Here is a 26,703-nt window from a genome sequence, read left to right on the forward strand (position 1 = left end):
AAGGAGGCAGAAAAAACTCCAATTGGGTAGATATTTTTCTGCAAAACTGTTGACTCTTTTTCCATAAAGGGCAGGTGAGGTTCCTTTGTGCCCCAATAACTCACACAGCTACTGACATACCCACACAGACGCTCACACACCCACTCACAGATGCACTCACAAACTCATTCAGACACTCATGCCCACACTCACAGACCTACTCAGACATTCATACTCCCACTCACAGAACCACTCAGACACTCCTGCACCCACTCCCAGATCCACTTAGGCAATCATGCACCCACTCACAGATCCACTCAAACCTTTATGCACCCACTCACAGACACTCTCAGACATTCATGCACCCACTCAGAGGCTCACTCAGGCTCACACTCCCACTCACAGGCCCACTCCAAAACTCATGCACTCACTCACAGATGCACTCAAAGAATCACATACCCATTCACAAACCTACTTGGACACACCCACACAACCACTCAAATTCCCACACAGACACTCACAGAGACACTCTCACACCCAGACAGACATCTCAACCCACTCTCACACCCACGCAAGCCCTCTCATGTCCACTCTCACACCCAGACACTCTGATACCCAGAGACACCCTTTTACACCCATTTTCTCACCCAGAGAGACTGGCCCTGCGGCCAACTCTCGCCAAGCACTGCCGAAGGTCGTGTGTGGCAAAGGGTTGGTTGGTTATGGGGGATGGCCGCAGGCCCTAGTCGCAGGTCAGGCCCTGTAACCAACCCCTGACATGCACAGCCGAAAGGCCATGCGTGTTGCCCACGGTGTTGGGGGGGTTATAAGGCATTGGCAGTAGGCCCTGAGGCCAAACACCACTGCGCATTGCAAAAGGGTATTCATGGCGCGGAGATGGGTGGTTATAAGGGGTTGGCCACAGGGTCTGTCCGCAGGCCAGGCCCCGTGGCCAACCCCACAGTGCACAACCAAAGGCCATAAGCAGCAGTGGTCGGATTACCGTATAGTAATTAAAATAACTTTAGGTTAAAAAAAACATAGAAATTCCCCGAAAAAAACAAAGGTTCCAGGGGCATTATAGTTAGGAAATAGAATTTAAAAAATAGAAATTCACTTAAAAAATCAAAGTTTACAGAAAGGTTATAGTTACTTTCTGAATTTACTCACACAAAAGTATAGAAACTCAGCAGTTATAGTTAGAGTTATTTCAAGTAACTAGAACTCGAACCTTAAGATGACCATAGCTCGAGCCCTCGCCATGCAATGCTAATTACCCCAGATATTACAGCACTCATGATAACTTTTATAACGTCAATAAAAATAGCAATAAAACATTAGCAGTCAAATTACCAAAGAAAAAACTGTGCATGGTAGGGCACAAGTTATAGTTACCTTGGGGCATGAGGTATAGTTACTTGCAATAACTCTAACCATAACTACTGAATTTCTATAGTATTGTGAGAGTAAATTCAGAACTCAACTATAACACCCCTGTAATCTTTGTTTTTTAAGTGAATATTTATATATATTTACCCACCTCATCTATATATATCTATACATATATATATAAATATAAATAAATATATATATATATTATATATATATATATACATATATATATATTTACATATATACATCACAAATTTGCAATTACAAAGGTAAACACGTGTGCTACCTGTGTTTACTGTTTTTATCTATCTATCCAGTCAACTATATAATATATGTCTGTACATATGTATAAATACTGTATACAGAGCAGATATACAGATACTGATATAGCATTACAGCAAATTAAGTACATGTGCCTGCGGGTGCAAAAAGGACATTTTATTCATGAGCATGGCACCACTACTTTGCTGAGGCAACTAGGTCCAAGTGGTTATGTTAGTGTATGACACTCGCCAAAATAAATGCACTTAGCAATTGTATCATAGAGTGCTTGCAGTACTGTGTATCTAGTATCCAATGTCTTCCTTCTGAAAGAAGAGGGCATGAGGTGTTTTCATATGCTAGTATTTACCTGTTATCCATTCTATACATTTGGCTGAGTGCGTTGGGCACATATTTGATCAAAGGTATTTCACTCAGTGCAGGGCAGTAAGATAACTTGATGTGCTGTGTCTGTCAAAGGAAGAGGACAAGAATGCAACATATTTATTAATTTATCACAATATGTTTCATTGCTTCTGGTGCTGCCAACTGCACCAATGCAGGAACCCTTGCACCATGGTGCAAGGATGCCACATGCATTACACTGCACCCTGATTTGTTTGTGCAGGAAGGGGCCATCTTTTGTCTTTGCACTGTTTTTTAGCACAGCCTTAAATTTTTTTACTGGCTAAAATCTACCCTCTGAACAGTCACATACTGTTAATCAGTGTTTCCCCTAGACTTACCCTATATGATTCTGAAGTTCCTTGTTATTTATTTATTTGCTAAGTTACTTACTTTACTTACACCTGAACAATATCCTGCTGCCAGAGTGGGAACAAGACAGACTAGGTATTCCATGTTGAGGTTAACTTTTGCCAGGTTTGCCAGTTTTGCAGCACCCAGCCACTTATCAAAGTGTATACCAGTTAGTTATAGTAGAATACCTTGTCCTATTACCTTCTGTAACTATATTGACCACTAGGGAGTATGCATATATCTATTGCCTACAACATATATAAAACATGTACATTTTACTCACCTCTGATTTCCAAAAACTAGTTCACTTCACTTCTTAGTTCTCTTACCTGAAAATATGAAGTGATGGTTGCTACTTCTCTCAATCTTCCTAAACCTTATTACAGGATTTCCGGAGGTGGTGGTAGTAGCAGCCAGCTAGGGCTAACAGAGAAGACATCACAAGCGAGGTGCCACTCCGACCTAGGTGAACTCAAACTGTAGGATTATTTAGAAGGGTTATCTATCACAGGCAACTAGACTGAAATGAAACACAGTTAGTGGATTAGTTATTATCATGAGCTATCAAAGACTGAGACCAGACCACCACTAAGACACAAACACACGATATTACAACAACTAGCAGTAGTAACGTCTGAGCACTGGGGAGCTAGTATTTAATGTATTAAAATAATTAAACAAAACTTATGAAATCTTCAAGGCACGAGTGAACTCAGGAGAAGGCTAAGCACTTACGCAATGCAAGGCCTTATTCAGAAATGTAAAGTATGTCGCATTTTTAGTGGTAGATAGTTTACTGACTTTTGCAGGGTAGGTTTATGACTAGTGTCTTTTCCTTCATTAACTTTATGTAGTAACTTTGCATGAATAAGTAATCACTTTCACCTACTTTAAAAGGAGTTACTATCACTGGTTAGTTACCACTCATAAGGTGTTAGTTGTAATAGTAAACTTCTGGTATTTCAGTTAAAGTGCAAGATTGAACATACAGCAAAAGTGCACCTTTTCCTCTGTGAATCAGGACATATTTTGCACAGTAGTACTACCAGCTATCATGCAACACTGGAACATACATTGTTCTGACTCTCCACTATGATGATGAATTGAATTATTTTTATATCCCTTTCATGCCTGGGTGGGTAAGTGGTAAAACTGATACATTTGTTCATATGGAACTCATTTAACCACATACACTGTCGATTGCGCGTAATTACTGTTAGACCACAAACATGAGAGTGAACCCATATTTCAGGTAGGTTTCAGTAACCACAATTATGTTTAGAGTGCAATATTAAAACAATGGTAAAGAACTTAGTGTGGGGAGTGAACCCCAAGTGAAAAACTAGCTTAAAAACAATGCGACAAACAGTGAATATGGTAAAGGTTATTGGTTACACAAACAACCATATGATGTATGATTTGAAATAATGTGACAGCACTATGTAAAGATCAAATAGTGATGTGGTCATTTGTAGTTTGTTGGCAGAGATGTGGATGGCGTTCCAACCCTATAAGAATGCAGGGGTCTCTTTGGGACAATAGATACCCTGGGGAAACATACCTAAAGATATAAAGGGTGTTACGGCTTGATTACTCTTAATTGAATACTAAGTAATCAGCTGGGGATGGAAACCTACTGTATCAAGGAGGATGTAGAATTTAGAGGGAACCACATGTTAGCATGGTAAATAAGAAATGTGTATCACCCAAAGTCTGTTTATAGGATAACAATAACTCACTAGCCTGGATAAGTGGGATAAACTACATTAATGGACAGGTTACTCAGGGACCACATACTGACTATTGTGTCTGTAAGATCAAGAAATAAGGCTTCCCATGAAGATATGCAAACTGCTTTCCGATATGGGATAACAGCTTATGTGTACATCAACAAGAAGTCAATATTGATGGGGCAAGACCTGAACTGCAAGATAAATCAACAAAGTATTGCTATCAGTGCCAATTCAAAATTAATAGTCAGAAAGATCAGAAGAATCTGAAAAGGGAAGCTTACCCTGGGAATAGGTATTGTCTGTTTGAAATTGTCAGGTTCCTGATAGACCTACATAGAGTGCAGTCCGATCAACTGTCATTGTCAGTGCAGCACTAAATGATACTAAAATTATGTAATCACATGAAAATGAGGTGAGGAGTGCTTAGCGTCCTCACGAGTGGGCGTGGACTGAGCATATGGCTCAATACTTCAGGAAGCGAGGAGGCAATGATTGACGGCAATGAATTGGGGTCTCAGGGAGCTTCACAAAATTTCTATCTCTAAACACAATAAAGGCCTCTTAGACGTACTAGTGAAAAAAGGGGGATAAAAGAAGGAACTGCGCTAAGAGGAAACTTGGCAACCTTTTTGATATTACAATGATCAAGGTTATCCTTAATATTGACATCAAGTTTAGAAGAAGCAGAAAAGGCACTTATGGTCATACAGAATACAGTAATGACAGGTAAAATGAAAAATAGCAGATATATCCAAATTCTGAGACCTCTGAGTCACAGCCACTCAAACACCTTGCTGTCACAACTGTTGTGATAGGTGTTGCCTAACCCTCACAAAAGAGATCCAGTGAGTAGTAATACACATGTAATCAGTTGCTTGACAACTGGTCCACATGTCTGTCATCAGGTGGATAATATTAAGAGCACTCTGCTGCAAAGCTTGTACAACCAATTGCAGCGCATTGTGATGGAGGGCTGGAACAGCAATTTAGGCAAAATTGTCTGGCTGGAAAGCTTGTACAACCAATTGCAGCACATTGTGATGGAGGGCTAGAACAGCAATTTAGGCAAAATTGTCTGGCTGGAAACCTTCCATTTTGGGAAGGTGGGCGCTACAAATTCCCAAAATTAACTCCTTCTACAAAAGAAAAAGATAGCCGGTCAAACGCTAACATTTTAGTCAGATTCCCATTGTTCAAATGTTCCATCGGGTGGTTGCATTCATAGGGACTCTCCTGCCTAAATATGGCTGTAATAGCTTGGATTGTTTTCTTTTGTGGTGTCACTGACACAGGTGACTTCCAGAAAGAACCAGGAGATGGTAGACTCAATGTGAGTCTTGTGAGAATCACTGCATGCAGTGGTGTCTCCATCTGAGTCATGTGCCATTTGGAGTTTGTTGATGTGGATGATGCTGGCACATTGCTGGGGGCAGGGCTGCTTTGTGTAAAGCTGTCACCAATGTTCCCTGTAAGTTGGCATGTGTAGGAGAAATCACTGTGTACAAGGACAGCACCAAACTGAATCAGGTACGTGTTTTTCAGGACCTTGGGAATACAGCAGGCCATGTTCAGCGAGTGTCTCCTCTGCATATGTTACTTCCTGTTTTGTTGTCGGGACTGGTGGGTGACATTTAGGAGCAAGTAAATCATGCTTATCAGCAGGCTGGCTGCTGTGCTTAACACGGTGATATCTGCAGGGCTTACTAGACAAAGGCCCTCATTCTAACCCCGGCGGTCTCAGACCGCCGGGGCCAGGGTCGGCGGGAGCACCGCCGACAGACCGGCGGTGCCCCGCAGGGCATTCTGACCGCGGCGGTTTGGCCGCGGTCAGAAAGGGTAAACCAGCGGTCTCCCGCCGGTTTACCGCTGCCCTTAGAATCCCCCATGGCGGCGCAGCTTGCTGCGCCGCCATGGGGGATTCTGACACCCCCTACCGCCATCCTGTTCCTGGCGGTTCGCCCGCCAGGAACAGGATGGCGGTAGGGGGTGCCGCAGGGGCCCCCGTAAGAGGGCCCCACAAAGTATTTCAGTGTCTGCCTAGCAGACACTGAAATACGCGACGGGTGCAACTGCACCCGTCGCACCTTCCCACTCCGCCGGCTCAATTCTGAGCCGCCATCTTAGTGGGAAGGTTGATTTGCCCTGGGCTGGCGGGCGGCCTTTTGGCGGCCGCCCGCCAGCCCAGGGCAAATCCCAAAATACCCTCAGCGGTCTTTCGACCGCGGAGCGATATTTTGGTGGGGGAACTTCGGCGGCCGAAGTTAGAATCACCCCCAAAATGTTTATTTTTACAATTGGGTTGAGGGCATTGTGTTCTCTCTTTCTTTCAGCATAAAAGCTTTCCTTACTGACACTCTGCTTTCACAGTTCTTCACCAAGCCAATATTGTACTTTGTTTTTAACCTCATGTGTTTGTTTGTATTGACTTCATCTGAATTTGTCTTTGCCCTGAAAACACAGGCTGCAGGTTTACATATATCTAGCTTAAGGATTTGCCATATTCCATTTTCTGTTACGTAGCTTCAGTGCTTAATTTATTATTGCCTGTTCTCAAAGCTCTGCTCAGCAGGAGCCGGAGCAATTACACGTCCGTGCCACCATCAGTGCACCAAATACCAATTCTGGTAGCCTTTAATTCACTACCAGACACTCTCTGACCCCTTTATCTCATTAGGGCAAGTTCATCCTTTCTCGTTTGTTTGGGGTTTTGTATTCTTTCCCTTTCCCTTTCTTTGCAATCTCTGCCTTCTCTCTCTTGCACTCAGTGAAAAGGTGATGTAGAAAAAATAAGTGCGGGGGCTCTCCCACTGGCAAACATCGACTCAAAGTAAGCATTGCTTGCCTTGTTTCTTGATAAAATTCATTTATTGTTGTGTTTCTTTTTTTTGTGCGCCATATTTGTGTTAGTTGCAGCTGGATTAACATATCAGGGCTTTGCTGAGCAGGAGCTGAGCAGGAGCAGGAGCTGGCAGATTGCTTTTTTTAGTAAATGTAATCCAAACACTTTTTACATGACTTTTTAAAGTGCCAGTTTTGGACAGTAAGCCTTAAAATCTAGTAAAGATGTAAAAGCGTGTGTGACACTATGAGCAGGGCCACAAGAATTATGTGATTGTGCAACGACGGCGATTTTCGCATAATTATAGATTTGCCATATTTGCCACATAGTCCATCATCTGCTGAATAGATTTTAACAAAAAAAATTAGTTTCTATCTCAAATGATTTAAAAGTTACTAAGAGTGCAGCAGCACCTGTAGCCGCACAGTGTAAGGCCCTTTGCAAAAATGGACTAGTCACCTTTTTGTTGTCTATTGCTACGTTTGGATATTGTAATGGTACTAACGAGGTGCAACAATGCCCAGGCAGTGTTATGAAGTTTAAAGATGTTGAAGTATGAAGTAATATTATTACACAATTTGCTGCATTATGCCACGTAATTTGCTTTTTCCTACTACATAATTTACAAAACCCTGCCATGTAATTTGGCCCTCTCATGCTACATAATTCCAGTGGCCCTGACCATGAGGTAGTCAAAGCTGTCTGCATTTTCCAAAAGTAATGCTCTTGACTCAATAGTGAATCATGGCACTCGGCCAGCTAAAGACATACTACACATTTGACCACAGACTGGTACTAGAGAGTGCAGAAGATTACACAAGTGCTATACGAAACTAGGAGACACACATGGACCGGAAGTCTTCTGTATGTGGTCTTGGATTAACGGTCCTGTAAATGGACCACAGTTGTCAGAGACAAGCATGAGTCACTTTTAAAAAATACACAAATTCATTTGAAAGTCAGACATTGTGTTCTTTTCAAAAGCCGATGCAGAAATGTACCACCAGCACTGCTTAGCAAACCTGAAGCTTGTGCTTAGCAAGAGATGTGGTCACTTTTTCCCTTGACCTGCACCGCCCCATGATTAGTTAGGCCAGAGTTAATTGACGAGGGCCAAGTGGAAGTGGTGGGTGGTCACTTTTCTTGAGCGTGGCAGAGAACGCTCTGCCACAGTTTGCACTTTTATAACTACAGTTCTCTCAGAACTGGATTATTTGTTTTTATATACTTTCCTTCTAATTGACTGATTTGGAACCACACTATGAATAATCAGAATGACTGGTCTTGATAAAATGCTGTTGAACTGGAGAACATAGGAAGGATAAGTGTCAAATGTTGTACTCTGTAATGTAGGTCACATATTAACCAGTGGCTTAGTGTGATGAATACCCAGTTTTGTTGATGGGCTAGTCAGTGTCCGCACTAGCGATCTTGGGACTAGGCAACCTACCCCTTAATTTTTACTGTTTGCTGAGCACCTGTGCCTTCAGTTTGTATGATGCACTATATTCAGGGCCGCTAAAATTATGAAATTGTCGGGCTGTGGCATGATTGCATAATTATAGATTTTCTGCAATCTGCAGATTTCAAATTAAAAAAATTGCGTATAGCTCAAACGGTTCAAAGGTTACTAAAACACACCGACACCTGTGTTCTGCGCAGTGAAAGGCCCTTTGCGAAGGTTGACTTGTCACCTTTCTGTTGCTTATATTGTTATCACAAAATGTGCTGCATTATGCTTCAGAATTTGCCTTTTCTTGCTGCATAATTCACTCATCTCAGGCATATAATTTGTTTCTCCTGCACCACATAATTTCAGTGGCCTTGGGCCCCTGATTATATTTTAACACAGTGTCTACATGAAATGGGTAAGAACTGGAATTCTCTTTTTTTGGGGGTGTTAAATTCCTGATTCATTTTTTCTTTATGGTGATAACAACCATTGTTTCAGGTTAAACGACTGCAACAAGGTACATATTACATTTGTGACTCATTCACAAGAGTTTCAAATATCACACCTTAAATAGCTTCAGTTTCCAGAGTCTCCTTGTGGTTATGTCATACTTCTGTTTTTTACCATTCTAACATAATAATCTACAAAGGTAGGAGGGCTAAAAAATGTCTCCTTGTTAATGCCTGCCTGAAGGAGTTGGTTTTTTAAGTCACAAAGCCCTGTGTACCATTGTTAGGAAATGGGTCTTCACATTAAATATACTGGGTGTTAGAGTTGAAAGCTCCTATACAGCCCACCCAACCCCATGAAATTCCTAGTTTCTCAGGGAGCAGGGCATTGTTGGATCCGATGCGGCGTCGGTTCCAGTGATACGGGGCAGAGGATCAGAGGCATTGCGAAGAGGCATTGGGTCCTTACTGCAGAGCGGTGGAGGTGAGGCGGCGTCAGTTGCGAGTTATCAGTCCCTTGGTACCGGCAGAAATTAAGTCCGGCAAGGTCAGGATGCTGCGGGGTGACCTCACGGGGTCGCAATAACATCTCAGGGCCACAGGTGCTGCAATAGTGTCGGATGTCATGAATGTTGGACTTACGACTCTCCGATCTTAGCAAGGTAATTCGGGAGCACCGGCTGTGGCGACGTGAGGCCTGCTGAGTCATTGGGGTCATCACGCTCCTGCAAGGTCCACGGCTTCAGGTGCAAGCGGTGTTGCGGTTTCTGTGCAGTATCATCCAGCATCGTTAAACAGGTTTTTCTCCAGAGATTCACTTCCAGGGGCCCAGGAACTGGAATGGCACCATTTGACAAGCCAGAATCCACAGCATGCAGACTCAAAAATGGATGGTGAAGACTTTGCTGTCCCTGAGGCTTCAAAACAGGAGGTAAGCTCTACTCCAAGCCCTTGGGGATTTGTCTTCAAGCAGGAATGCACACTTAAGTCCAGTCTTTGTCCCATTTCACAGGCAGAAGCAGCAACTGCAGGATAGTCCAACAAAGCACAGTCACAGGCCAGGGCAGCGCTTCTCGTCAGCTCTTCAGCTTTTCTCCTTTTCAGAGGTTCCTCTTGATTTTCTAAGTGGTCTAATTTTCAGGGGTTTTGGGCCCACTACTTATACCCCTTTCTGCCTTTAAAGTAGGCAAACTTCAGAGAAAAGTCTCTGTTGTTCACAAGATCCTGCCTTGCCCAGCCAGGCCCCAGACACACACCAGGGGTTTGGAGACTGCATTGTGTGAGGGCAGACACAGCCCTTTCAGATGTGAGTGGCCACTCCTCCCTCCACTCTAGCACAGATGGCTCATCAGGATATGCAGACTACACCTCAACACCCTTTGTGTCACTGTCTAGAGGAGATGCACAAACAGCCCGACTGTCAAACTGACCCAGACAGGGATACAACAAACAGGCAGAGTCACAGAATGGTTTAAGCAAGAAAATGCCTACTTTCTAAAACCGGCATTTTGAAACTGACAATCTAAAAACCAACTTCACCAAAAGATTGATTTTAAATTGTGAGTTCAGAGACACCAAATTCCACATTTCTATCTGCTCTCAAAAAGAAATCATCTGCATTTTATGAATATTTAAAGGCAGCCCCCATGTTAATCTATGAGAGAAATAGGCCTTGCAACAGTGAAAAACTAATTTGGCAGCTTTTCACTGTTGGGACATGTAAAACACAACAGTACATGTCCCACCTTTAACATACACTGCACCCTGCCCATGGAGCTACCCAGGGCTTAACTTAGGGGTGCCTTACATGCATAAAAAAGAAAGGTATAGGCCAGGCCAGTGGGTATACTTGCCAAATTGAATTAGCAGATTAAAACTGCACACACAGACACTAAAGTGGCAGGTCTGACCCATGTTGACAGGGCTACCAATGTGGGTGGCACAACCAGTGTTGCAGGCCTACTAGTAGCATTTGATTTACAGTCCCTGGGCATTTCTAGTGCACATTACTAGGGACATACTAGTAAATCAAATATGCCAAACTTGGAAACGCCATTACATACATTTTCACATATGGAACACTTGCACTTTAGCTCTGGTCAGCAGTGGTAAAGTGCCCAGAGTAACCAAATCAGCATAAACAGAGTCCAGTACACAGAAATAACCTGGTAAGTAAAGGCAAAATGTTAGGGGAGACCACGCCAAGGATGCCAGGTCTAACACTCCTTTAACCAACTTTTCTTCTGTTGCAGGCATCTCCAGCAGTACTACTCATAGTTTAGAAAAGGCACACATGAGTAGAATAAGTAAGACAAAGTAACAGTTTAGCTGGTTTCTTTTGTGGTGCACCTAGAACAATGTAATAGGACAAACTCCTTTATCCACCTTTTCTTCTGCTGCAGGCATCTCTGACAGTACGACTCATAGATTACAACAGGCACACTTGAGTAGAAGTAAAAAGGCAAGGTAATTATTTGGTAGATTTCCCTTGTGGTTCACCTTATACATTATAACAACAAACTTCAACCCTTTTTTTGGTTCTCTTGCAGGCTTCTTAGACAGTGCTACTCATAGATTAGAAAACGCAGATGTGACTATAAGCAGAAATAACAGGTAATTATTTAGTAGTTTAGCCTTTTGGTGCATCTGAGACACTGGAACATTAGCATGTATGGTAGCCACATTTTTCTTCTATTGCAGATGTCTTGGACAGTGTTACATCTATATTTGAATGGGCAGATGTGAAACAGACAGACCTGGTAATTAGCTGGCAGACCTCACTTCCAGGGCATCAGGTAGTTTGAAACTAACAACCTATTTTAACCATATTTTCTTCCATTGCAGGCATTACAGACACTACTCATACAGAGTTGGACGGGCAGGTGTGAAATCAAACAGAAAAGTCCACGTAATTGCTTCCTACATTTTCCGAGAGATAGCTCAATCCTGACTGACAGATTGCATTTGTGAGCATAAGAACCACTTTTAAATAATGTTCCTGTTTTTTTGCAGGCTTTGTGGCATAGTAGGCTCAGACTGATTGCCCCCAAAATGTTTCAGCGCAAAGCTGTCACTTCTGCAGAGAGCAGTGCCTCACCACAAAGAAAGAAATGCTGTCTTGGGTTCAAGGAAGAATGGATGAAAGAAATTGTGAAGACTGACACACAGGTCTCACAAAGCAAGGTCTGCGTAAAATTGGGAGATCTATTTCAGTACAACCCAGATGTAGGCCTGATTTGGAATGTATGTGCTGAAGCAAAGATTTCAGGGAACTTTTCTTTTAGGAAGAAATCGAGTGATGGATGGAAGCTGGACTACTTGAAACACCATCTATCCAGCAAAGTTCATCAATCTGCTTTGGTGACCTTAAGAAACAAAAAGGGCTGCTGTCAGGCTGGGTTTTGGAGTGCGCACCATGCTGACAGCAACCGCCAGTGACAGACCAAACAGACTAGAAGTGGTTGAACGGCAAAAATCCCTGCCTGAAGAAATAAAGATCCTCATCAACCTTGTGTTGCTAACAGTCACGATGAATACCTCAGTGATATCTGTTCAAGAAACCCATGACCACCTTGCATTGTATGTGAGAATACCAGACAACTGGAGGAGCAAGAACTATGCCTTTGAGTTTTTTGGAGGCCATCAACAGCGTGATACACTCTTGCATCATGGCAGCACTTCACAGTGCTCAATATCACACATTGATAAGTGATGGGAGCACAGATATTTCAATCACAAAAATGCTCATCCTCTACTTCAAGTTCCGGTCTATAACATCAACTATAACATCACCAGAGCACAACACATTGTTTAGAGGAATAGTAACTCTATTACATGTAATGTGGAGGCTATCACTATAGCCAATAAACTGGAACTTATGAAAACGGCCATGTTTACATCAGATGGTGCATCAGAGATGCTAGGAAAGAACAATAGTGTTGCTACCCACCTTAAACAATCCATTCCCTATCTAGTTGAGCAGCACTGTGTTGCACACAGAGAAGATTTGGGAGTTGATGATGCCTGGAAGAAAGTGCAGATGATCAAGGAAATGCTGACATGACTGAGGACTGTTTACACTGTGTTCTCCCGGTCTTGTGTAAGGAAGTCCAAGCTTGATGAAATGTCTTTGATCTCTGAATGTGAAGTGGTCTCCTTTCAGATACTAAATGAAGTATGGTGGTTTTCAAAACATTTTGCTGTAGGTGCACTACTGTTTAATTATGAGGTTGCTCTCAAATACTTTGAGCATGAAAAAGTTGAGGAGAATGACCCAATTGGTAAAATTTGCTACGAAAAACTATCTGACTCAAACTACCACATTTCCCTTGCAGCACTGGATAACATTCTGGGTGAATGTTGCATCTTTGTGATAGTTGTTTCAGAAAAACAGTTTGACCTCTGTTGAAGCTTTACAGTATGCATGAGTAAAAATTGGCCAAATCAAGGAACAGTACTTGGACGACACTGTATTTTGGAGCAACACAGTAAGAGATCTGAAGGCTTTGTATAGAGAAGACGGAGAGTGAGATAGTGAGCTGATGTTGTCTTTCCTTAAACATCTTGTGAGCACATGGAAAGAAGGTTACCAGAAGATGAATAGAAGGAATGAACAAGTTTTGATTTCCATGAAGTAGCAACACAATCACAGATTGATTTTGGGACTGTGAATGTACAAAGACTTTTTAAAAAGTATAAGAAGGTCTTGGTCCTGGATAATTGTGACACACCTGATGGTGTCATTCAGCAATACAGAGATTATAAATATGTGGTGGCAAAACATGTAAAAGCTAGTTTGTTTAGGACCTTTCAAGACATGGTGAATTTCACTCTGTGGAATGCTGCACAAAATAAGGTCATATCTCAGCTTGTTGATGTCTGTGCAACTTTTCAGGCTTCAAGCGCAGACTGCAAATGATGATTCAGCCTAATGAATTCAATCAAGTCTAAATTAAGAAACAGACTAGAGGAGAGTCACCTAGATATGGGGATGAGGACAAAGGCCTATCTCTCAAATGGGAATGTTGACTTAGATCAAGTTCATCAGCACTTGGAGAAAGGCAAGGACCAGCGAGAGAAGCAAACATGTCACACATCTTGTGCCTGCACCTGACTTGCCTAAAGTCTGACTCAGCTCCTCCTACAGTCAATGTATGGCCTGGTTGTGAAAATGTCTTCCCTGAATCTTGGCAGGGGCATCATGGCATTTATCAGTAGTATGTGCATCAAATTGTAAATGTTATGTAATTGTACAACTTGCTCTGTTTGATGTGCATGGCCCTCTGCAGCACTCTGTGAGTATTTAGTAAAGTTGCATAATGGTTCAATCTCCTGATATCTGTTTTCTCCAAACTGGGGTGTAGGTGTTACTTAACAGATCATTCTTTGGGTGTGCCACTAGATCTCAAACTGCATTAATGTCCTATTACAAGGAGCAATGTTTGTAAAAATGTACCTTTTTTGCTTTAGTTGTTAAACAAAAGTATGGAGTGGCAAATGCCACTGATCTTAGTGCACTCACGTGAATGGTCAGTTTTGTGGCGCACATACCCTTGGCTGCAGCGCACAAAGACCTTAAACTGCAGCATACAGTGGTAAAAAAATAGAGGGAACATTGCCTGTCACCCTCCTCTTCCTCATCATGCCCCACCATGACTGGAGTTGATTCTCCTCTCTCATCACCACCAGCAGCTACTTTTGTAAGGTGCTTCTCCCACCGGATTGCATGATGATTTTTCATATGAGTCGTTTGGCCTCCAGTACCACACTGTAAACCATGCTTACCTCAACGATACTATTGTGGCAAATGGGGTATATTGCAATGTTATCCTCATTCTTGCTAAGCATAAAGAAGTCCCAAACTGGGGAGCAGAACTTTTTTTAGTGTGCCACTCTGCCAATGCCTGGACAATTGGGGTAGGTAGATGTGTTGATTGGCTCTCTGCACTGCATACGTCAACCGAGGTAATGGTAGATGCAGGTCTCAGTGCGGGCCTTACAAATATGGAAGCTGGTTGTGGTGGAACTTGTGTCACATCCCTCAGAGCTGTTTGAATTTGGGGTGGGGGAGTAATCTCTGTCTCCTTTGGGCTGGCTTCCATACTGACAATCACTGGCTCAGCCTCATCCCTTTCCATCATTCTAGGGCTTTCAGGACCTTTCTTTTTCACTTGTCTCTCGTGGCGAGTCTCTGATGACCAATCCATGTCCATATCATCAGAAAGGGGCTTGAAAAAGATGATGGAGTACCCTGGTGTGCTCCCATGGCAGACAGGGGGTAGAAGGGAAAATGTAATAATTCTTAAAAAATGATTGCTGGAAGTACATCTTTGGCAGGCAGCGGGTGCAGTGGAAAATAGAATAATCCTTAACAAATGAATGTTGCTGTGCGTCTATGATAGATATGAGGTGCATGGGACAATGGGATATTCCTTAACAAATGAATTCTGGTGTGCACCTATGGCAGGTAGCAATGCTGGTGTGTGCCTGTGACCTAGGGGACCTTTGGCAGGCAAGGGGGAGATGGTAATGTAAAAAATTTAATCGCTGGTGTTTCACTTGGGACTATGAGAAATCTGTTGGAAGGCAGAGGGGTGCAGGAGAAAATGGAAAAAATTCATAGAATATTATATAAATGCTTTTCATACATATACAACAATGATCCTTAAGCACATTAAACTGATATCAAGGAACAAACTTTCAAAATGAAGCACAACTAAAAAGGCATAATCCTCTTCTTTCAATGTCCTTAAAAAATGGCTTTTAAAACTGGAAAAAAAGGGTTTAACACACTGACTAGCTGCTCAAAATGACCACAGGCCACATGGTCACACACTAACAAGCAAGTATGCATGGGCAACAAAGAACACATGGCAAAGGCACACTGGCTGAGTACACAAAATGGGCGCCGACCACATGGTCAACCAACAACAAGCATGGAGACATAGAGAACAAAAAACACATCCAGGTCTATGACAAAAACACACTCATGGGCTGCAAAAAATAGCTGGCACGCTGACTGGCTGTTCAAAATGGCCACCGGCCACATGGTCAAACAACAGCAAGCAAGGAGACAGGAACAACAAAGAACACCTGCAGGCCTATGGCAAAAGCAAACTGACTGGCTACACAAGATGGCTACCTGTCACATGGCTAAACAATAACAGGAAGTGAGGAGGTAGACAGCAAAGAACACGTGTAGGTCCATGGGGAAACCACACTGACTGGCTACATCAAATGGCCACCGGTCACATCATCAAAGAACACCAACAAGCAAGGAGGAATGTACAACAAAAACACATGCAGGCCCATGGTAAAAGCACACTGACTGGGTGCGCACAATAGCCATGGGCACCATTATCAAACAACAAGGAGGCATGGACAATAAAGAACACATTCAGGCCTATGGCAAAAGCACATTGACTGAATACACAAAATGGCTGCTGGCCACATGGTCAAACAACAACAACGAGCAAGGAGGCATGTACAACAAAGAACGCATGAAGGCCTATGGACACTGACTACAGAAATGGGCACTGGGACATGGCATGGAGAACAAAGTGTTGGCCTATAGCAAACACACACACACACATACACTAGGCAGACAAAGGAGGCATGGTAAACAATGAAGAAAACACTACCATTAACTCAGCAATGCCAAAATGAAAATTAAGGCAGCTATGAAAAGTTTTACAACTCCACACATCCTCCCAAGGCATGATAATACCCCTCCAAAACACACTTTTTGCAGAAGAAAAATGTGTAATACAACAAAACACAAATTTTTCACGTTGTCCAAGGCCATACCTGACCTAAATCATACCTGTTTTAAAACAAGTCAACATAGATCACATAAACAGTTGTTTCAAATACACATTGACAAGTATTGGGTTGATTGCCCCTGGGCAGACCAGGCCAAATGGTGAAATAAATGAATAGTACAAATTTACCAAACATGGTGATAATGTAATTAACTGTGCAACCTTTTTCTCTTATAAAAGAGAATAAATTAGATGCAAAAAAATACTACCCCGCCACTTCAACACCATGCCACCAACCACAACCACAAACAAATTTCAAAAATTGAAAGAAGTACAAATAAAAATACTGGTACATACCCTCTATAAAACAACCTTATCCAAAATTGTTTAACGTACTTGTTGTAAAGTCACAAAAACGAAGTCCTTAAGTTTCAATAGTATATATTCAGCAGGATTTTGTGACAAAGGAAATTATCCGTTCACCTTGAAATCCAAATGAAAAGTGACCAGGAGATGGAAAAAGCACTGGGAGAAGCCTTCTGGACAGGAAAAGGGTGTTGGATTCTCTGGGCACTTATTTCCGTTTGTAAAAAAAAGTAAAATAAAAAAAATGCTTTTTGCATTACAAAAACACTTGAACTGTACATTTGAGTAGAATATTCACTTGAAAATGTATTTTTGAGTTGATTAACCTGCTTCTTGAGATGAAAATCCACTTGAGAAGAAGAGGCACAACCGCTCATGATTGTCAGCATTATGGAGCCGGAAGGCTCTGTGGTGGCCAAAAATTGTGCTAGCTGGTGGCAAATCTTGTTTACGCCCACAAGTGTGCATTTACAGAGCCTATTGTGCACCAACGGGAACATACGTCACACAGCTGGCTAAATTTTACAGGAATTCTGCGTTACACACATAACACGAAGTTACCCGAACTCCGCCAACTAAGCGAGCAGATCTTTATTTCCACGTGTACCTATATTGTTATATATATTAGGCTATTAAAATGTTAATAACCCTTGAAAAGACATTTTTTCAAAAAACTTTTTTGAAAAAAAATGATAATTTTGACTAGATTTAAAATATTTTCATTGGATACTAGTACATTTGCATGAATTTACTTTTCAAACCTTTGTGTTTCAATTTGTGGTCTCTAATTGTTCCCTTAAACAAATAAATGAATGTTTATTTGTCACACAGTGCAAGTAACAACTTTGATTTCATTTTGGTGGAACTGAAATTTTCACAGTGTTAGGGCAAGCAGGTGCAAAGAACAAGGGGGGGATGTCACAAAATGGGCTACAAATCCAATGCGTTTTCAACAGACTTTTGTTTCTCCCATTGCGCATATACTGTCAGCTGGATTTTTATTAAGTTTGGCAGGATTACAAATTAGGGGGCACAGATGATTCTGTGGGTTATCTTGTTGCATAATACTACTAAAAGTAGCAAGGAGGCCCAAAAAATAAACTAGACTGCATATGTAAAGTTTCATATTTACTACATTAACATCTAAAAGATCCATTTACGTTGCATGCTAATAGAAACCTAGTTACAAATACAAAACAAAAATAGTAAATCTTAATCTACAAAAGTTTTCTATGTATGCTCTCTGACTCACAAACAAAACTGTTCCAAACAAGCCAAACAAAAACCAGCTTCATTATGTAATGCTGTGCAAAATGGCCTAGCAGTAAGCTACACAAATTACTATACGGAGCACATAATAACTGACCATTAGGAAAAAAATTATAACCTTAATTTTTAAAACAACAATTAGCTTTTTTTCACTTTGGACTACATATGTAGCACAATGGCGCTAAAAGTAGCAAAAGGTCCCAAAAATAAACTTGATTACATACGTAAACTTTCCGAATTACTTCATGAAAAACTAAAAGACACATTTATGGTCACATTATTGTATAAACCAATAAACAAATATGTAACAAATACACCAGATAAAAAGAAAGAAATCACATTAAATCTGATTGCCACTCTGTAGTTATACCTAGTTAGTTATAGTTAGTATTCCCAAAAATAGGAATTCCCAGGATATTACCCGCCTAATACCTTTACATCCATTTGACGAATCACCATAAAACTTTCCAGACATATAGCATTTTCTACATTTTGAGTTGATGGTTATTTTTGTGGTGAATCGTTAAGGAGGTGCAAAAACAAAAGGTTGTCCCAGAACACATTTCCCCACCCATGCATTTTCCATAGACTATTGTATTTGATGTAGGGCAAAATGGCTGAATAGATTTATATGAAATGTGGCTGTATTTTGCATTTTGGTGCAGAGGTGATGCTTTTTGGACACTGCAGTTAAGTAGGCTAAGAATGTTTTAAGGTATAAGGCATATAAACTTAGTGACACTTGTCACCATTGCACTTTTGCAGATCTTTACTAAATTTTGTAAAACGTCCATGGTACATGGCCATAAACTTATTTAAAAATATAAATATATTTACCTACCTATTACCAATTTTAATAAAGTGGCAATAGGAAGGGGCCTTCTACTTATCTATAGCTAACACTAAACACAGCCAGAATGTAGTAAAAACAAATGGCTGCCTTTTGTTTCTCAAGAAACAGCCATTACCTAATTTTATGCTGATTTTTCATCGTCCCCTATCATGGTATACTACAAAGTTATCACGGTATACCATGGCCCAAAATATAGATAAGGCCTAGCTGTATTATTGGATTATGATTCCCCTATGTCACTTATGGCATCGCATGAATAATGGAATACTTAACACAGATTTACAAGGGAACGTAAGACCACTATGTGTGGCTGAGAATTGATTGGTAAATCTGGAGAAACACAAGGCAGCTCAAGTCTCTGTGTTGCGTTACTCTGCACACCATAATCTACAGTGTTGCTATATTAACATCTGTATGCCATGTGCTGTTGAGACTCCACTATACTCTGTTCCGCTCTATGCCCCTCCACTCTATGCGTCTCCAGTGTACGAGACTCGACTCCTCCCCACTCTTACTATTACACTGCACAAAATGCCACTGTACACCTCTCCTGTCCACATCACTTCTCTGTATGCTACTCCACTGGACGCTGCTCCACTATACACTATTACACTATGCCATCCTACTTTAAGCCTCTCCACTGTATGCCCATTCTCTATACAACATTCCACTGCATGCCACTCCATTGTATGCTACTCCAGTCTATGCCACTACAGTATAAACCACTCCACGCTATTTATTCTATGATAGTCCATTGGAATGAATTAATCAAAGGTTTAAGCTTAATTATAGGTAGGCAAACATATTTCCCCTATACAAACTAAGTTTAAACAATACAAGCATTAAAGATTCTGAAGTTATAGTTATAACTTTCATTTACAATTCATCTGCTACCTTCAAATTATTTTAAGTAGCCAACCTTGTTACGCACTCTTATTAGCTCGTTAGCCAGACAACACTAGCTATAACATACCACTCCACCATGCACTGCATTCTCACAAATAACAATACTTCACTGTACAGCACTATACAATATGAAACTCTCCGACACTCTAGTGAATGACACTACACTTGACAACACTGAACTATACAACACTCTACTCCACTGAACTTGACTCTATGCTATTCGACTCTATTACACTCTGCTACACTCTATGCCACTCGATGACACTCCACTCCACCACTTCCATTTCATGACACTCCAGTTGACGCATTCTACTGTACAACACTCAGCTCTACTGTTGGACATACCAATACATTGTACGACACACCACTCCAATCTACAATACGTCACTCCATGATACGACACACCACACCGCTCCACTGTGTAACACTTTAATCCACTGTAAATACATCTCTCCACTCAACTCCACTCTATTCCACTCTTCAATACTCCACTCTACATTAGACTCCACAACATTCTCCTAAACTGTACTGTAATACACTTCACTGTACGATACTCCAATGAAAGACATACAACACTGCTATCTGAAATACATTTTTATTAAAAAATAAAAAACATTAATATACTATGAGACCAACAAGGATTGGGGCAATGCCTACTTAGAAATATTGTGTGTATTCTTTCCATACAAGCCCTACTTAAACTACACAAATATTCAAAATTGTAAAGTTATAATTATAACTTTAATTTATAATTCAGGCACCATCTTCAAATTACTATAAGTTGTGCACCTCCAAACACAGTCTTGTCACCTCACTCAGCCCACACCATTAACTATAACTCATGCCTTTTCCATGCACTGTTTCTGCTTTTGCACACTACATCACTTATAGCAAGTAAAATCAGAGCATTCATATCACACTTACAACTTCTCAAATTACATTCTTTGTTACAGCACAGTGCATGGTAGAGTGGCGAGTTATAGTTAGTGTTGTCTAGTTAGTGAGCTGAAAAGAGTGTGTAACAAATTCCGCTAGTTATAATAATTTGAATGTAGTGGATAAATTGTAAATTAAGTTATACTTATAACTTTAGAATTTTTTAAGTTGAAAACACTGCCAAACCAGAGTTCTGTGGCCATGACCCAGAGGACTGAGTAGTGCTCAGGAAAGCCCAAATGTGAACAACACTGACCCCAAAAGAACAGGGTACGCTCAGACCAGTGCTGTATTTTGCCAATGTAGATTTATTCAAGTCAGGCTTCCCCTGAGGTGTTTTGGCCGTAGCCTTAATCATGGGTCACAGGCATTCACTAACACCCAGTGATATACAAAGATAAGAAATAGACAAAGGGTCACAAAACATTCCTGCTGAGTAAGTTGATGTGAATAAAGGCAGAATACTGGAATGATCAAATTACAAATTCAATAATGTGTTTGCTCTCATCTGATGCAATGTCCATGAAAATAATACTTGTAAATAAAAGTAAAGTGCCCTTTAAACAAAACTCATAATGAAATGAAAATTAATAGTGCATTGTCATAAATATCTGAATATAACTTGAACACTGGCCCATGTAATATTGACATAAAATAAACTAGTTGCCAACACTGTGTGTGCCACAAATGTAGTAAACAATGTGCAATGGAAATGGGCAAAATATACCCCAGCACTTATAGTCAGAGTGAGCACGGGGCAAGGAAAAAAACAAATGCTACACATGCATATGCATAATGGCATGTGCTGAACGGCTGGACAACTTACACCAAGAGTAGTAGCCCAATGTGGTGTTCACGCTTGGTGCATAGGCGCAGTCATACACATAACAGAATTGAAACTAATAAAAATGTGTTAAATTAAATTTAGAACAGTAGCAATTTGCTTCAATACCAGGTTGTGAGGCATACCAGACAGCATACGAGTGACTAACATAAGACTCATTGTGTTCTGAACCAGGCAATAAGTATGGTAACACCTGGAGTTGAAGTGAGCTCAGGGGAGGGGAGGAGGCAAAAAAATTAGCATGTACTGGGCAGATACAGTAGTACTGAGATAGCAAGGAATGTCTGCAAATCTAGAACTTTCACTATTGATAGTGAGAGTGTGTCTGGTTCTGGATCAACCAAAATAAGTATGGGGCACAATGCAATGCATATACAAAGTTGCAATTAAAATAATGTCAGCCCCAATGTGCCAGCTCATGGTGAGTTAAACAAAATAACACAATGTCACAATAGTAGTCCAATAAAGAGTCCAGATATGTGTGCAATGGACAGGAAGGGCTAAAGGGCACAAGCTTGCCCAGCAGGCAAGTAGGGAAAGCGGGTACATCCTATTAACTAGCATTCAATCCCATGCGTGCAAACACAGTAATGGCTGAATAAATTACAGATAATGAATTCTTATCTGAATGCCCATGCACAAGCGCAAATGGATAGCTGAAAATGTACGGGTAATCTTGTTCTATGATATCATTGAAAGTGCAGACTACGCATAAAACCAGTGAAGTGAAGTGACCTGAGTGAAAACAAGACACAAGAAAACTGGATTAAAATGGGTAAAAAAACACACTCCAAGAAGCAGAAGAAAGAAGAATTCAGTCTAATTCAATATATGCTCTAACAAAGACGCACTGACAGCTTCTCATCATAGTTCAGGCCAAAAGGCGCCTGAGTGTCAAAATCAAGTATGTGGTGTTGTCACGTAGGCTCTCATTATTCTAATAAGACTACTGGATTTGAGCGGCAGAATCACTTGCGCTGTGGGGGTCTGAATCTGAACATACTACAGGTGACACCTGTCGGTCTAATCCAGGTTTTGATGCTCCGGCTAACTAGCAGTGCCTCATATCTACCTAAGAGTAGGGATGATTGGGCAACCGTGCACATGACACAATTGACTCCTCAGTGAAATCGTGGTCACTCAGATCGCATCCATTGCTCTCAGTTACATTGGTCTCACATATACAAGGACAATCAGAGGCAGTATATGTTTCAATAAGGTTTTAATGAAGCAACTGCTTAAATAATAAAGCTTGTACTGCAATACCCAGGATGATAAAGCATGACAGGATTAAAATAGTGATGAGTAGAGTAAAGCATAAAAATAACTCTACCAGATTGTCACTAGAGTCATTGAAATAATTCCTACCTGGGCCATGTTAGAGCACAGCATGTTAAGCTCTAGTTCTGACCTTCAGGTTCCCCTGGGAAGACATCATCCTTTATACCTGAGCAAGAGGCCTGTAGTCTACAGAAGCGGCTGTAGCAAAGCGTTCAGCAATCAGCATACAGTCGTGGTCATATGGCTGGAATCTCCCTCTAATGTGTATAGGACAGAGAAGTCTTTTTATAATAAAACAGCTGGTGTTCTGAGAAAATGTTCCTACGTAAGGATATGCATGTTTCTATGTTTTCCGGCAACCTATCATCTTGTAGCCTTGAGAATAGCACAGAGTGAAAGAAATGTCTTGTTTAAGAATGCAGTGCTGGCCTAGGCAAATAACATCTAGATAGAGAACAAGGCCACAAATGTGGCTATTATTAAAATAATAAACAAAGCTGAATAAAATATATCTAGGTTAAAGTGCACAGTCGCAGGCCTAGTTTGCTAAATTACAGGTATGGAGCTATAACTAAAAATGGCTACACAACAGTGTGACTCCACTTTGCGAAGTTACTTCTCCTTGTTACTCCCTCTGCTGGTAGGTAGCACGGTGTCCAAGTCTTAGTAAGTTCTCATTCCCAAAGTGATTTTCAGAAAACTGGTAGCCACTAGGTACTGCTGGTTGTCATGACGTATCACCCTGATGTGTTTAAGTACACGTTTCTTATCTCTGTGGATAGTGCTACCTATATATATATATATATATATATATATATATATATATATATATATATATATATATATATCATATCCCAGGGACAAAGTAAGGAATAAGCACAATAATTAGTGTTACACATTGCAACAGGCCTACAGTTTTTACAGCAACACAATCCCATAGGGGAATTCAAACTCCTGGATTCCTTGCTGGTAACTGAATTATGACTCAAACTGTCTCTGAGTGAGCAACAACATTTGAAAGTGATTTGTGAAGCTACACTCAAAAATGTGTTCAGTATATCATTAGTTTTAGGAACATGGCAATGTTTTTTAAGAATCATCCTCACAGTGTGTGCCTGGTTAGAAAAAGTGGTGAGAGACCGAACCACATTGTCTCCTTCATGGGATGGCTTCTCAGTGTAATGTAAGAAATTAAATCTAGGAACTGAATCATCCCTTTTCTTAGCTTGTAAAATCACTTTAGTGGTGTATCCACGTTCCCTAGACCTGCTAATCATCAACCTACTTTCAGCTTCAAAGGCTTCCTGAGTGCTGCAGTCCTCCTTGCTCTGAAGAACACACCATAAGGAATACTGTATTTAAGGTTGGTAGAATGAGGACTGCTAGCATAAAGCAGACTGTTCCCTGCAGTGGGTTTACAAAACAATTTGGTCCTAAGTTTATCTTCTGATACCCAAATAGAGACATCCAAGAGTTGAATAGAAGTCAGTCTTACCTGTGTGTCCTGTGAAGTTTAGAATGTAAGAACTGATGTTTAGTTTCTTCACAAAATCTACAGATGACTTCTCATCCCCTGACAACGATGTAATCAATAAACTTAGTCCACAGGACCACCTGATCATTGAATTCTTGAAGATTACTGACCACATGTTCCTCCCACCAGCCAACTAAAAGATTTGCGTTGCTGGGGACAAAATAGGTGCCCATCACTGTCCTTTGGGTTTGGCTATACACTTTATCATCAAATATAAAGTAGTTGTTGAGGCAATAGTGAAACATGTCTATGTGTAGTAAGTATGAGATGGGCCTAGCTCTCATGAAGTGTTTTCAGGCCAGTGTAACAGCTTCATGTAGAATACAAGTATAAATACTGGTAATATCTAAAGTCAGATGTGTGTTCTGTTCTTTTCACTGAATGTCATCAATGATAGTCAAGAAATGTGTAGTGTCTTTTTTTAGATGGCTGGGTGTGTCATCACAAAAGTTATTAAGTAATGATCAATACATTTTGAGGTATTTTCTAAAAGAGATCCTATGAAAGACTCAAGGGGTCTGTCAGGAGGATTAGAAGTGTACTTATGCAGCATGGGTAACAAGTATAGAATGACAATTATCCGGTTGTCACACTTGACAAAAAGTTGTTTTTCCTATTCCAAGAGACCTTTGTCCCTCCAGTCTGCTAACATTTCCCAATACACTGCATTGGACTTACAACCTCTAACCTGCTGGTGAGGGTATAGCAAGTGGCATCATCTAACTGCCCTAGGCCCTCCTTGCGGTACATAGCCTGAGATAACTCCACTACATTACCTCCTTTGTCTGATCAACGTATGGCTATCCTAGAACAAGACTTAAGGTTCTTAAGGGCTTTAAATTGCTGATCAGTGAGATTTCTCCTCTTTACCCCTTTTAAATGTTTGTATCTGAGATTTTTTTAATCCTTTATAGCATCTTTTTCAAATAAGGAGATAGCATCATACAATACAAGGGATAAAAATGTAGATTGAGGTTTGAAAAAGGGCAACTCATACCCACATCTAAATCAAATTTTAACAAATTCATATAAGGATCATTTGGGTTTAGTGTATAACCATTTTTTCAGTTTCAAAATAAATACATCCTAGTTTGAACATAGGCCAAACCAGTAGAGGGACACAATGACAAGTTCAAAGAAAGTATATGAGTTTACTCCTAAGACAGAGTATGCCCTGGAATGTTTACCACATTCCTAGTGCTTGTAGATTGCCCCTCATTGTCCGTCATCTTTTCTGCCTGTTTCTGCCTCTTTTTCCTTTGACTACTCTTCCTCTGCCTCTTCAAGAGTTTCATTCTGAAGGACGCTCTGTCCTGGTTTGGTTAGCAGTTGGAATTGTTTAAAAAGAATATTGTGTGGTTCTATTTGGTGACCTTGTTCTAGGGCAGACACTGAGACTCTCTTTGTGTTTTGAAATTCCATCTGTCACAGGTATATTATGCAAATTCTTGTCATTGTAATGGTGATCATATTTTTCTGTGGAACGTAAGAATGTGCCCTGCCTAGTAATCCTTATAGTCCCTTGCAAATTTTCTTTGTTTTTTGCTGGTGATTTCTTCTTCTATTTTGTCCAGCTTGATTGAACATTTTTTGTGAATTCATCAAACATCTCACTTGACAAACTGCTGTGAATCTCTTGGATAAGTTTGTCAATGTCTTGCAAATGTTTTATTTTATCTTTAATAGCATATTTGAATGGAATATTCATCATTGTAATTGAGCACTGTTTAGTACTGGCAGCCCACTCATCTACAATCTGTGTCCGGATTATCATGTGTTGGAATAGTAAAAATCCACAAATCCTTGGGAACTCTTTTCACTTCTATATACTTTTGCCATAATCCCGTCTCCCACCATTTTGCCAGTGCTTTCTATGCAATTTCTCAAGATGTTCCAATTTGAGCTGTATTTTGATGGCAGTGGCAGTACTCGTGCTGGCACTGGCCACATCCAATTTGCATGAAAATACAGTTTGTTAGATGCTTCTTTCCTTCTTGCTTCCACATTAGAAGCCATGTTAATGAAAAATCAACAGATCCAATAACATAGGTACACATAAATACAGGTGCTGCCTCTCCAAAACATAATG

This window comes from Pleurodeles waltl, chromosome 5 (genome assembly GCF_031143425.1).
Source record: "Pleurodeles waltl isolate 20211129_DDA chromosome 5, aPleWal1.hap1.20221129, whole genome shotgun sequence".
NCBI lineage: Eukaryota > Metazoa > Chordata > Amphibia > Caudata > Salamandridae > Pleurodeles > Pleurodeles waltl.